The 9,232-nt window shown below is 51.0% G+C and overlaps 1 pseudogene across 1 annotated transcript; it reads left to right on the top strand.

Moving 5' to 3' along the window:
• Nucleotides 1–3,584: 3,584 nt before the first annotated feature.
• On the top strand, nt 3,585–5,989 carry LOC308578219 (lysophosphatidic acid receptor 6-like; annotated as a pseudogene). The gene is made up of 2 exons: nt 3,585–3,639; nt 4,933–5,989. The product of its transcript is annotated as a lysophosphatidic acid receptor 6-like (transcript).
• Nucleotides 5,990–9,232: the final 3,243 nt, after the last annotated feature.

A 9,232-nucleotide genomic window follows, 5' to 3' on the forward strand; every position in this document is an offset into this window, starting at 1 on the left:
CAAGACAGAACCCTGTGGCACCCCACTAGTCACTCTTCTCCAGGATGAAGAGGAACCATTGATGAGCACCCTTTGGGTTCGGTCAGTCAGCCAGTTACAAATCCACTGAGTGGTAGCATAGTCAAGACCGCATTTTACCAGCTTCTTTACAAGAATATCATGGGGCACCTTATCAAATGCCTTGCTGAAATCAAGGTAGGCTACATCCACTGCGTTCCCTTCATCTACCAGGCTTGTAATTCTGTCAAAAAACGAGATCAGGTTAGTCTGACATGACTTATTTTGCTGACTATTGGTGATCACAGCATTCCTTTCTAGGTGCTCACAGACTGTTTGCTTAATGATCTGCTCCAGAATCTTCCCTGCTATTGATGTCAGACTGACTGGGCGGTAATTATTTGGGTCCTCTCTTTTCCCCTTTTTGAAAATAGGGATAACATTTGCCCTCCTCCAGTCTGCCGGGACTTCGCCTGTTCTCCGGGAATTCTCAAAGATTACTGCCAGTGGTTCTGAGATCACATCTGCCAGTTCTTTTAATACTCTTGGATGCAGTTCATCTGGCCCTGGAGACTTGAATACATCTAAACTAGCCAAGTATTCTTGTACTATCTCCTTAGTTATACTGGGCTGTGTTTCCTTTGCTGAATCATTTGCTCCAAATTCTTCAGGTCGGGCATTGTTTTCTTTATCGGAGAAGACTGAGGCAAAGAAGGCATTGAGGAGTTCAGCCCTTTCTGTGTCCCCTGTTTGCATTTCACCATCTTCTCCTCTGAGTGACCCCACTGTTTCTTTGTTCTTCCTTTAGCTACGAACATACCCATAAAAGCCTTTTTTGTTGCTTTTAACCTCTCTAGCAAGCCTGAGTTCATTCTGTGCTTTAGCTTTTCTGACTTTGTGTCTACACGTGCTGGCTATTTGTTTGAATTCCTCTTTGGTGGTTTCCCCCCTTTTCCATTTTTTGTACACATCCTTTTTTAATCTTAACTCAGTTAAAAGTTCTTTAGATAGCCACCCTGGCTTCTTTAGGCACCTTCCATGTTTTCGTCTCATTGGTATTGCCTGACGTTGTGCTTTTACTATCTCCCTCTTAACAAACTCCCAGCCATCATGAACTCCCTTTCCTTTTAGTATTACTGTCCATGGGATCTCACCCAGCACTTCCCTAAGTTTTATGAAGTCGGCTTTCTTAAAGTCAAGAAATTGAGTCCTAGTATGCTTGGCTGCTCCTTTCTGCTGTATAGTAAACTTCAGAAGAGCATGATCACTCGCGCCTAATGATCCTTCCACTTCTACCCCACTAACCAGGTCATCAACATTGGTTAGGACCAGATCTAAAATGGCTGTTCCTCTTGTTGCTTCTCCCACTTTCTGGACAATGAAGTTGTCTGCAAGGCCAGTGAGGAATCTGTTTGACCTTATGCTCTTGGCTGAGTTTGACATCCAACAAATATCCGGGTAATTGAAGTCCCCCATTACTACTATCTCCCTTCCTTTTGCATGCTTGGCCATCTGTTCCAGGAAGGCATCATCTATGTCCTCCATTTGGCTTGGGGATCTGTAGTAAACTCCCACAATGAGGTCTCTGTTATTCTTCTCTCCCTTAATTTTGACCCAAATGCTCTCACTTTGACTTTGAGGTTCTAAATCTTGGATCTCTTCTCAGGTATACACGTCCCAGGAGGAAAGAGAAAGAGCCCCAGGGAAAGAGGAGGTTGGGCTGAGCTGGTGTGGGAATGAGAGGCAGAGAATGCAAAGCAACTCCGGAAACGGTGAACAAGGCAAGCTGTGATCTCGTTTGAGGAAAGGGAATTAAGATGCCTGCTTCCCCATCCCCAGTGGATTAAAATGTCCAAAGATTAGGAAAAGAAGAAAGAAGAGGAAGCAGGATTGGATGAACATTATAAGAGACCATAGTTTTCCATTGTGACTTGGCTGAGATTTGTTGGAACAGTTTTTAAAAGGCCTTATAAAAACTGGACCTAGAAACTGGAGAAATACTAATTTGGATTATTAGACGATCATTATAAGAGTCATATTGCACTGTCTGAGTTGGTTCAGATTTGAAAGCTGGGCTAGGGAGGAAGATGAAGGGAATGTGTCATCTTGGTGAAGAGGAAAAGAGTTTGGATTTGATTTCCCGCTTTATCACTACCCGAAGGAGTCTCAAAGCGGCTAACATTCTCCTTTCCCTTCCTCCCCCACAACAAACACTCTGTGAGGTGAGTGGGGCTGAGAGACTTCAGAGAAGTGTGACTGGCCCAAGGTCACCCAGCAGCTGCATGTGGAGGAGCGGAGACGCGAACCCGGTTCCCCAGATTACGAATCTACCACTCTATGCTAAATACCACTTACCACTGCATGCTAAATACAGCTGGGTTTATTCTGGAGTGCAGATTATGAATAATTGTTGCTACAGATTATTTTCAGACGGAGATGGGAGTTTTCTTTTCGGTGCCTGCCCTGTGGAACACCCTCCCAGCAGATGTCAAAGGAAAAAAACAACTACCAGACTTTTAGAAGACATCTTCATTGGACGGATGCCCTTGTATTCCAGGGTCACGAGAGAGGGAGAAAAACTTTCCACTTTCTCCATGCCTGGGCATAGCCAAGGAGAGCCCCCCCCCCCATTCCTCAAATATTATTGAAAAGCATTACCTGAGGTTCTCTCTCCCCCCCAGCAGAAGCCTGCCCCCCATCAAAAGCCTGGCTATGCCCATGTCTCCATGCCATGCATAATTTTATAAACTTCTGTCCTGTCGCCTCTTACTTGAATGTTCTTTAAACTAAAAAATCCCTATGCGGAGCTGGCGAAACTAACAGCAAAACCAAGAAAGCAACATGAGGGACTAGTCATGAAGAATGGAAGCCCTTTTGGAAATATCTGAAAAAATAAGCAGATGAAATCGCAAGCAGGATTTGAAATATGAGCAGCGATTGACGATTGATAATATACGAAATACGTTTTAGCAGAAAGTTTATTAGAATGCGTTATGTAAATGGGATGGGATTAAGAACATCATGGAGGGAACGGCGGGAAGTCAAAGTTTAAAGAGAAATGTAAAACAAATTTGGAATCTTGAATATATGTATACTGTATAAAGTTTAATTTAAAAAACTGACTTCAAAAAACTAAAAAGTCCCAGACGCTGCAACCTTTCTTCATAGGGAAGCCTTCTCCTCCACTTTATCATTTTGGTGGCCCTTTTCTGACCATTTTCCAACTATGCAATACAGTATCCTTTCTGAGGTAAGCCGACCGGCACTGCACACAGCATTGCAGAAGCGGTGGCACCATATATTGGTACAAGGAACGGATAGCAGCAGTTTTATTTTCACTAAGTTCTTCACCTTCCAGAGACAGACAAACACAACATAAATCGCAGAATCAATAGCAGTTATGGGGCTTCTCCTCCCATGCAGGGAAGAGGGAAGGGGCTGGCGAGAGACGCGGCTTGTAGTTTTTCCCCAGCCGGAGACGCCGGAGGGCGGGGGGAGGAAGTGGGTCGGAGGCGAACCTTCCCGGAATGTGCCTGGAGGGGTTGAGGTTGCGCAAGGGGGCCTTGAGTTGCCGGGTAGCAGCAGCAGCAGCCGCAGGGCAGGGCAGGCAGGCGGACAGAGACCCACATGGAGGTCCTGGAGGTAGGAGGCAGTGGGGCTGGGGGCGTCGGTTGCTTGGCTGGGAGCCAAGGTGAGGCAGGGAGAGGGCGGCAGGACTCGTTTGGCCCCGACGGCAGGACTCCTGGGTCCCATGGGGAGGAAGGCGTCAACTCTGCTCCAGGGGCTTGGGGAGGGCGGCGGAGACGGCTTTCTAGGAAGCGAGAACCTCCAGGAGGGTCATCAGCACCCTGGACAGCCGGGAGGGGGGAAGAAAGGCAGTCCCACCCCCTCGACGGCCCGCGCTCCCTCCCACCTGCCCACCTCTCGCCCCCTCCCCGCTTCCTTTCCAAGGGGCTCAGCCATAGCTCCACCAGCCTCCGCGGAGGGAGGGACTGCCTGTGAGCCCCGAGAGAGAGAGAGAGAGAGAGCGTCCTCTGCAGGAAGAAGAAGACCACGGCCTCCCCCCCCCCGCCCCCAGTCTCAACTGGGCGAAATGCGGAGATGTCAGGATTTGAGGCTTCCTTTAAGGAGGGACAATCTAGGACAGAAGAGCCGCCGACCAGATACCCCCAAAGAAAACCTGCGAGCCGGATTCAGGCCCAAGCGCATTCTCCTCTCTTGCGCTTCCCGGGAACTGGGATTCGGAAGCATTCTTGCCTCAAGCTATTTAGGTAGAACATAGCCATCATGGCCAAGCAGCCATGGACAGAGCATCTCCAAGCACCGCAGAATCCTAAGAAAGGGGTTCAGGGTAAAAAGGAGAGTCAAGATTGTCAAATAATTCGAAAGGCTTGGAAGTTATCTAAAATTGGGGGGGGGGGGGAGAGAGCTAAGAACCAGGCAAAGCGGGGCTGAAAAACGATAAACAAAGAGCCATCTAAAAGAGGGGAAAGGAGGTTGCAGCAGGCAAAATTTCAGGGCACCATCACCCCAGTCAGTGCACCACAAAAACAAAAGGAAAGAGCGCTCTCTGCTGGCTCCCCGCAGCTGAAGGTTTCTCCAGATTGACGGCTACATTGGACAGAGAGGGGACAAGAGGCGGTCGCTCTCTGGGTGGCTCCTTGCTTCGGAGCTGCTCAGTAGCTCTAGGGTGGGTGGGAGAAGTGTGAGCCTCGGAGAGCCGCGGAACCAGCCCCGCGAACAGGCCGCCGAGTGCGTGCTTGGCCTTTTCAATGTGTTGAGGGAGTGGGAGAGTCTTGGTTTGTTTTTGTTTTAATTTTTGTTATGTATTTTGTGTTTTTTATATTTCATTTTTATTTTGTGAACCGCCCTGAGCAATACGGATGAAGGGTGAATAAATGAATGAATAAGCGGTTTTCTTTCGTTTTTTCCCAGCGGCCGCCGAAGACCCTCTCCGTGCCGCTTTCTGGTGGCTCCGCGTGGAACAGCAGCAGCCCCACCTCCGGCTGCTTGGAGAGCGCCGACTTCCAGTACCTGCTCTTCCCCGTGGTCTACAGCCTGGTCTTCGCCCTGGGCCTGGTGGGGAACCTCTTCGTCCTGGGCTACTTCTTCCGCGCCAAGTCCGCCACGGAGCCCGCCAACGTCTTTCTGGTGAACCTGGCCGCCATCGACCTGCTCTTCGTGCTAACGCTGCCCTTCCGCATTGCCTACCACGCGCTGCGCAACGACTGGGTCTTCGGCGAGGCGCTGTGCAAGGTCACCGGCTGCCTCTTCTTCGCCAACCTGTACGGCAGCTCCCTCTTCCTGGCCTGCATCTGCCTGGAGCGCTACGTGGCCGTGGTACACCCGCTGCGCCACCTCCGGCTCCGGCAGCTGCGCTACCGGGTGGCGGCCGCCCTCGGGGTGTGGGCGGTGCTCGTCGCCGCCGTCCTGTACCTGGCGCTCCGCTTCCCCGACGGCCGCACCGCTTGCCTGGAGAACTTCTCCTCCAGCTCCTGGCGGGGGCGCATCTCCTCCGTCAGCCTCCTCTTGGCCGCTGCCGTGGGCTTCCTGCTGCCGCTCTTCCTCATCGGCATCTGCTACCCGCTCCTTGCCGGGGATGCAGCCCGGCTCGCGAGCGGTGCGGCGCAAGGCGCTGCGCACGGTGCTGGTGGTTCTGGGCGTCTTCCTGGTCTGCTTCGCGCCCTATCACCTGGTGCAAGTGGTGCACACGCTGGGTCGCGCCGGCGTGCTGGGCGGCTGCCCGCTCCTTCGCGCCACCTACGTGGCCCGCCGGCTCACCATGGCCCTCACCAGCCTCAACCCGCTCGTCTACTACTTCGCCGCCGAGCGCTTTGCCTGGCAGCCCGGCTGGTGGAAAGGCTGCTGCTGCTGCTGCCGCCGCCGGCTAGAAACCGCCCAGCCGCCCCTGCTGAGACTTCGCGGGCTTGGGGCCAGTAAGCAGGGATCCTCCTCGTGGGGAGAAAGCTGCGCTCCCGGGACGGCGCCGTGAGCTCTCCAGCAGATCGCGGATCGTCGGAGGTGCGCGCGCCTGCCTCCTCGGGCATTCTGGCTGCGCCTTCGTGTGAGCGAAGGAGTTCCTCAGCCTTAGACAAGCAGCCTTAGACAAGCGTCCAGCATAAACTGCCCTGGAGGAGGTTCCTTCGCCCTCTTCACGTTAAAGTGCTCATTTACACACCCACAGCCCGTTCGTCGCAAGGACCGTTTAAGAGATGGGAATTTGGAAGGCAGAGAGAGAGAGAGAGAGAGAGAGAGAGAGAGAGAGAGAGAGAGACTTACCCTCCCTTGACGGGGTTTCTACAGCTGCTGCTGCTGCTGCGAGTGTTGGGGCTTCGCAGTTGAGACCTCTTCTGAAGTCTTTGTGGCAGGCAGACTTTAACAAGGCGCAGGTACTCCCTGCTTTCTACACACCCATTAGAGCAAAGGTAGGCCACAGCCAGGCAGAAGAAGGGGAAGAGAGCATCTTTTGCAAGCAGAGGGACCCAGCTTCAATTCCTGACGTCTCCAGGAAGGGTTGAGAGAGACCGTAGGCTGAAATCTGGAGAGCTGCTGCCAGTCAGTGCAGAGAGCAATGAGCCAGATGGTCTGTCTCCAAATAAGGCAACCTTCTATCTTGCTAATGGATCGAAAAAAGGAGGAGTGCTGTATGGGCCTATGTACCCCTTTGCCTCACCCCTTCCTCAGCATCTGAGGCAACCATTCTACACACACACACACACACACACACACACACATGTTATGTCTGAATGGCCAAGTTTCCCAGGGAACATCCCAGCAGCCCTCATTGCCACTTGTCTGTGTGTGCAGGGGTCATAAGTGGAAGACAGAGCCTCATCTTGGCCAGCAAAGTGGGTGGGTGCTTCTAGGGAACAGTGTTAGTGTCAGAGTAATGCAGTTCAGGCAAGACACAGTAGTCACATATTGCAAAGAAGATGGGGAGAGGGTTACAATACAATATAGGTTGCTATAGGCATTGATTCTCTTGCTCCTGCCCAAATCTCTGTTTTTATTCTAGAGCCTTTCCATCACAATACCAAAACAACAACTAGCTAAACGACAAAATATGGTAAATAACTTTATTTTGCTGGGGGGGGGGGCAGAGTAAGTGACAACACATTCTACTGAGCGTGGAACATGTTGGTTTGGGAATCCCAAACCTGAAACTGTATTACAAGGCATTTTGGTTGAGACGTGTTATACAGATCATTAGAAATGCAAAAGACCTTCCTTTGAGTTCAGCTTGATTCACCATCAAGGCATCAAGGCATTATTGCTTCCGAACCCATCAAGGTCATTGATTTGGAAAAGTAGCCACCTTTTCCTCCGCTCTAGTGGTGTGGGGGGAAATGGAATGCAGACCCATCCCTGGCTCCCTTCCAAAATTGTATTGTCCAGATAAATACAAACAACGTGACAGATGGACCAGCAATAGTCTAAGGTACATAAAATATTTATTTGCTAGAGGAAGACCCAAAAGAACCCAAAAGAACCCAGGTGTGGGATAAATGGCAATATATTCCTATCATTTGGTTTCAGCATTGCATTGGAGGGTCTGCAGTTCTGTGATGACTGGGCTGCACATGTGGTGCGACTGCCCATCAGCAAAAGAATTTTGGGAAACATTTCCCAAGAGTTGGGGAAACTACCACCTCCCCCCCTTTTTTGTTCTTGTTAGATCTTTAACCTAATAAATCATAACAAGCTAGCATTATAATTTGGTGGTGGAAGCAGGTTGGGGACAAGACACTCCTAAAATGTCTAAATTTAGTAAAGGGTTAGCATTTAAGCAAACCCCCATAATTCCCGAATTTAGTAAATTGCCTAGGGGATAAGTCATTTAAGAAACAAAGGCAGAGTGATGGCCCACCAATGAAAACAATCAACCAGGGAAGCCCTGCCCTGAGTTCTGGGTATTTACATGGGCATAGACAAGATCACTGACCAGTCATGTTGGTTCTGCCCCCCCCCCACCCCGAAGAAAAATCCTGCCCTCCCCTGACAAAAATCCTGACTTTGCCTATGGCTGTTGTTTAGTTGTTTAGTCATTTAGTCATGTCCGACTCTTTGTGACCCCCTGGACCAGAGCAGGCCAGGCACTCCTGTCTTCCACTGCCTCCCGCAGTTTGGTCAAACTCATGCTGGTAGCTTCGAGGGGTTGGGGGGGGGGCTCCCTGCTCCTGATTGCTTCTGCTGCCAAGGCCAAGCCTCCCAGCCGACCAATAGGGTGGGCTGGTGGGCGGGGCTAAATGCGTTGAAACAGCCACTGCAACCTTCTTTTATCAGTCTGTCCCTGCTTTCTTCGGATGATGAGTGGTTGGCAGAAATCATCAGAAGTATTAAGAATTGGTTGCACCTGTGAGGGTACAGCGGCGAGCCTTTTGGCTCGGGTGGCGGTTAGGCATTGGAATATGTGTGCTGTGTTGGAGTATTGGGTATGCGCCATCATCTACCTCTCCTCTTTTGGGTATTCCATTAAAGATGCCCTGCTAGTGGCTAGGGCCATGGCACACCCCCAGTGACATCATGGGGGAGCTTCCAGTTGTATTTGCATCAACAAGCTCCTCCCATTGGTTGTTAACTCTGATATGACTCCTGGCTGTGTGGGGTGGAGTCTTGCATTGGTGTTTCATCCAATGCCTGCCAATACTACTCACATGCTGTAACCAATAAAAGTTGTGGCCTAATTTCGCCCATTAACCTAAAATAACGTGTCTGTGTGTCTTATTATAATCCTATGTGGGTGGAGGGTCCTCGTCTCACAACACTGTCCAACCATCTCACCCTCTGTCGTCCCCTTCTCCTTGTGCCCTCAGTCTTTCCCAACATCAGGGTCTTTCTCAGGGAGTCTTCTCTTCTCATGAGGGGGCCAAAGTATTGGAGCCTCAGCTTCACGATCTGTCCTTCCAGTGAGCACTCAGGGCTCATTTCCTTCAGAATGGAGAGGTTCTTTGCCTATGGTAAAGGTAAAGGTAAAGGTACCCCTGCCCGTACGGGCCAGTCGTGTCCCACTCTAGGGTTGTGCACTCATCTCACTTAAGAGGCCGGGAGCCAGCGCTGTCCGAAGACACTTCCAGGTCACGTGGCCAGCGTGACGAAGCTGCGGCTGGCAAGCCAGCACCAGCGCTGCACACGGAAACGCCGTTTACCTTCCTGCCAAAGCGATACCTATTTATCTACTTGCACTTAGGGGTGCTTTCAAACTGCTAGGTGGGCAGGAGCTGGGACTGAACGATGG

Source organism: Podarcis bocagei, assembly GCF_964188305.1.
Source record: "Podarcis bocagei genome assembly, chromosome: W".
NCBI lineage: Eukaryota > Metazoa > Chordata > Lepidosauria > Squamata > Lacertidae > Podarcis > Podarcis bocagei.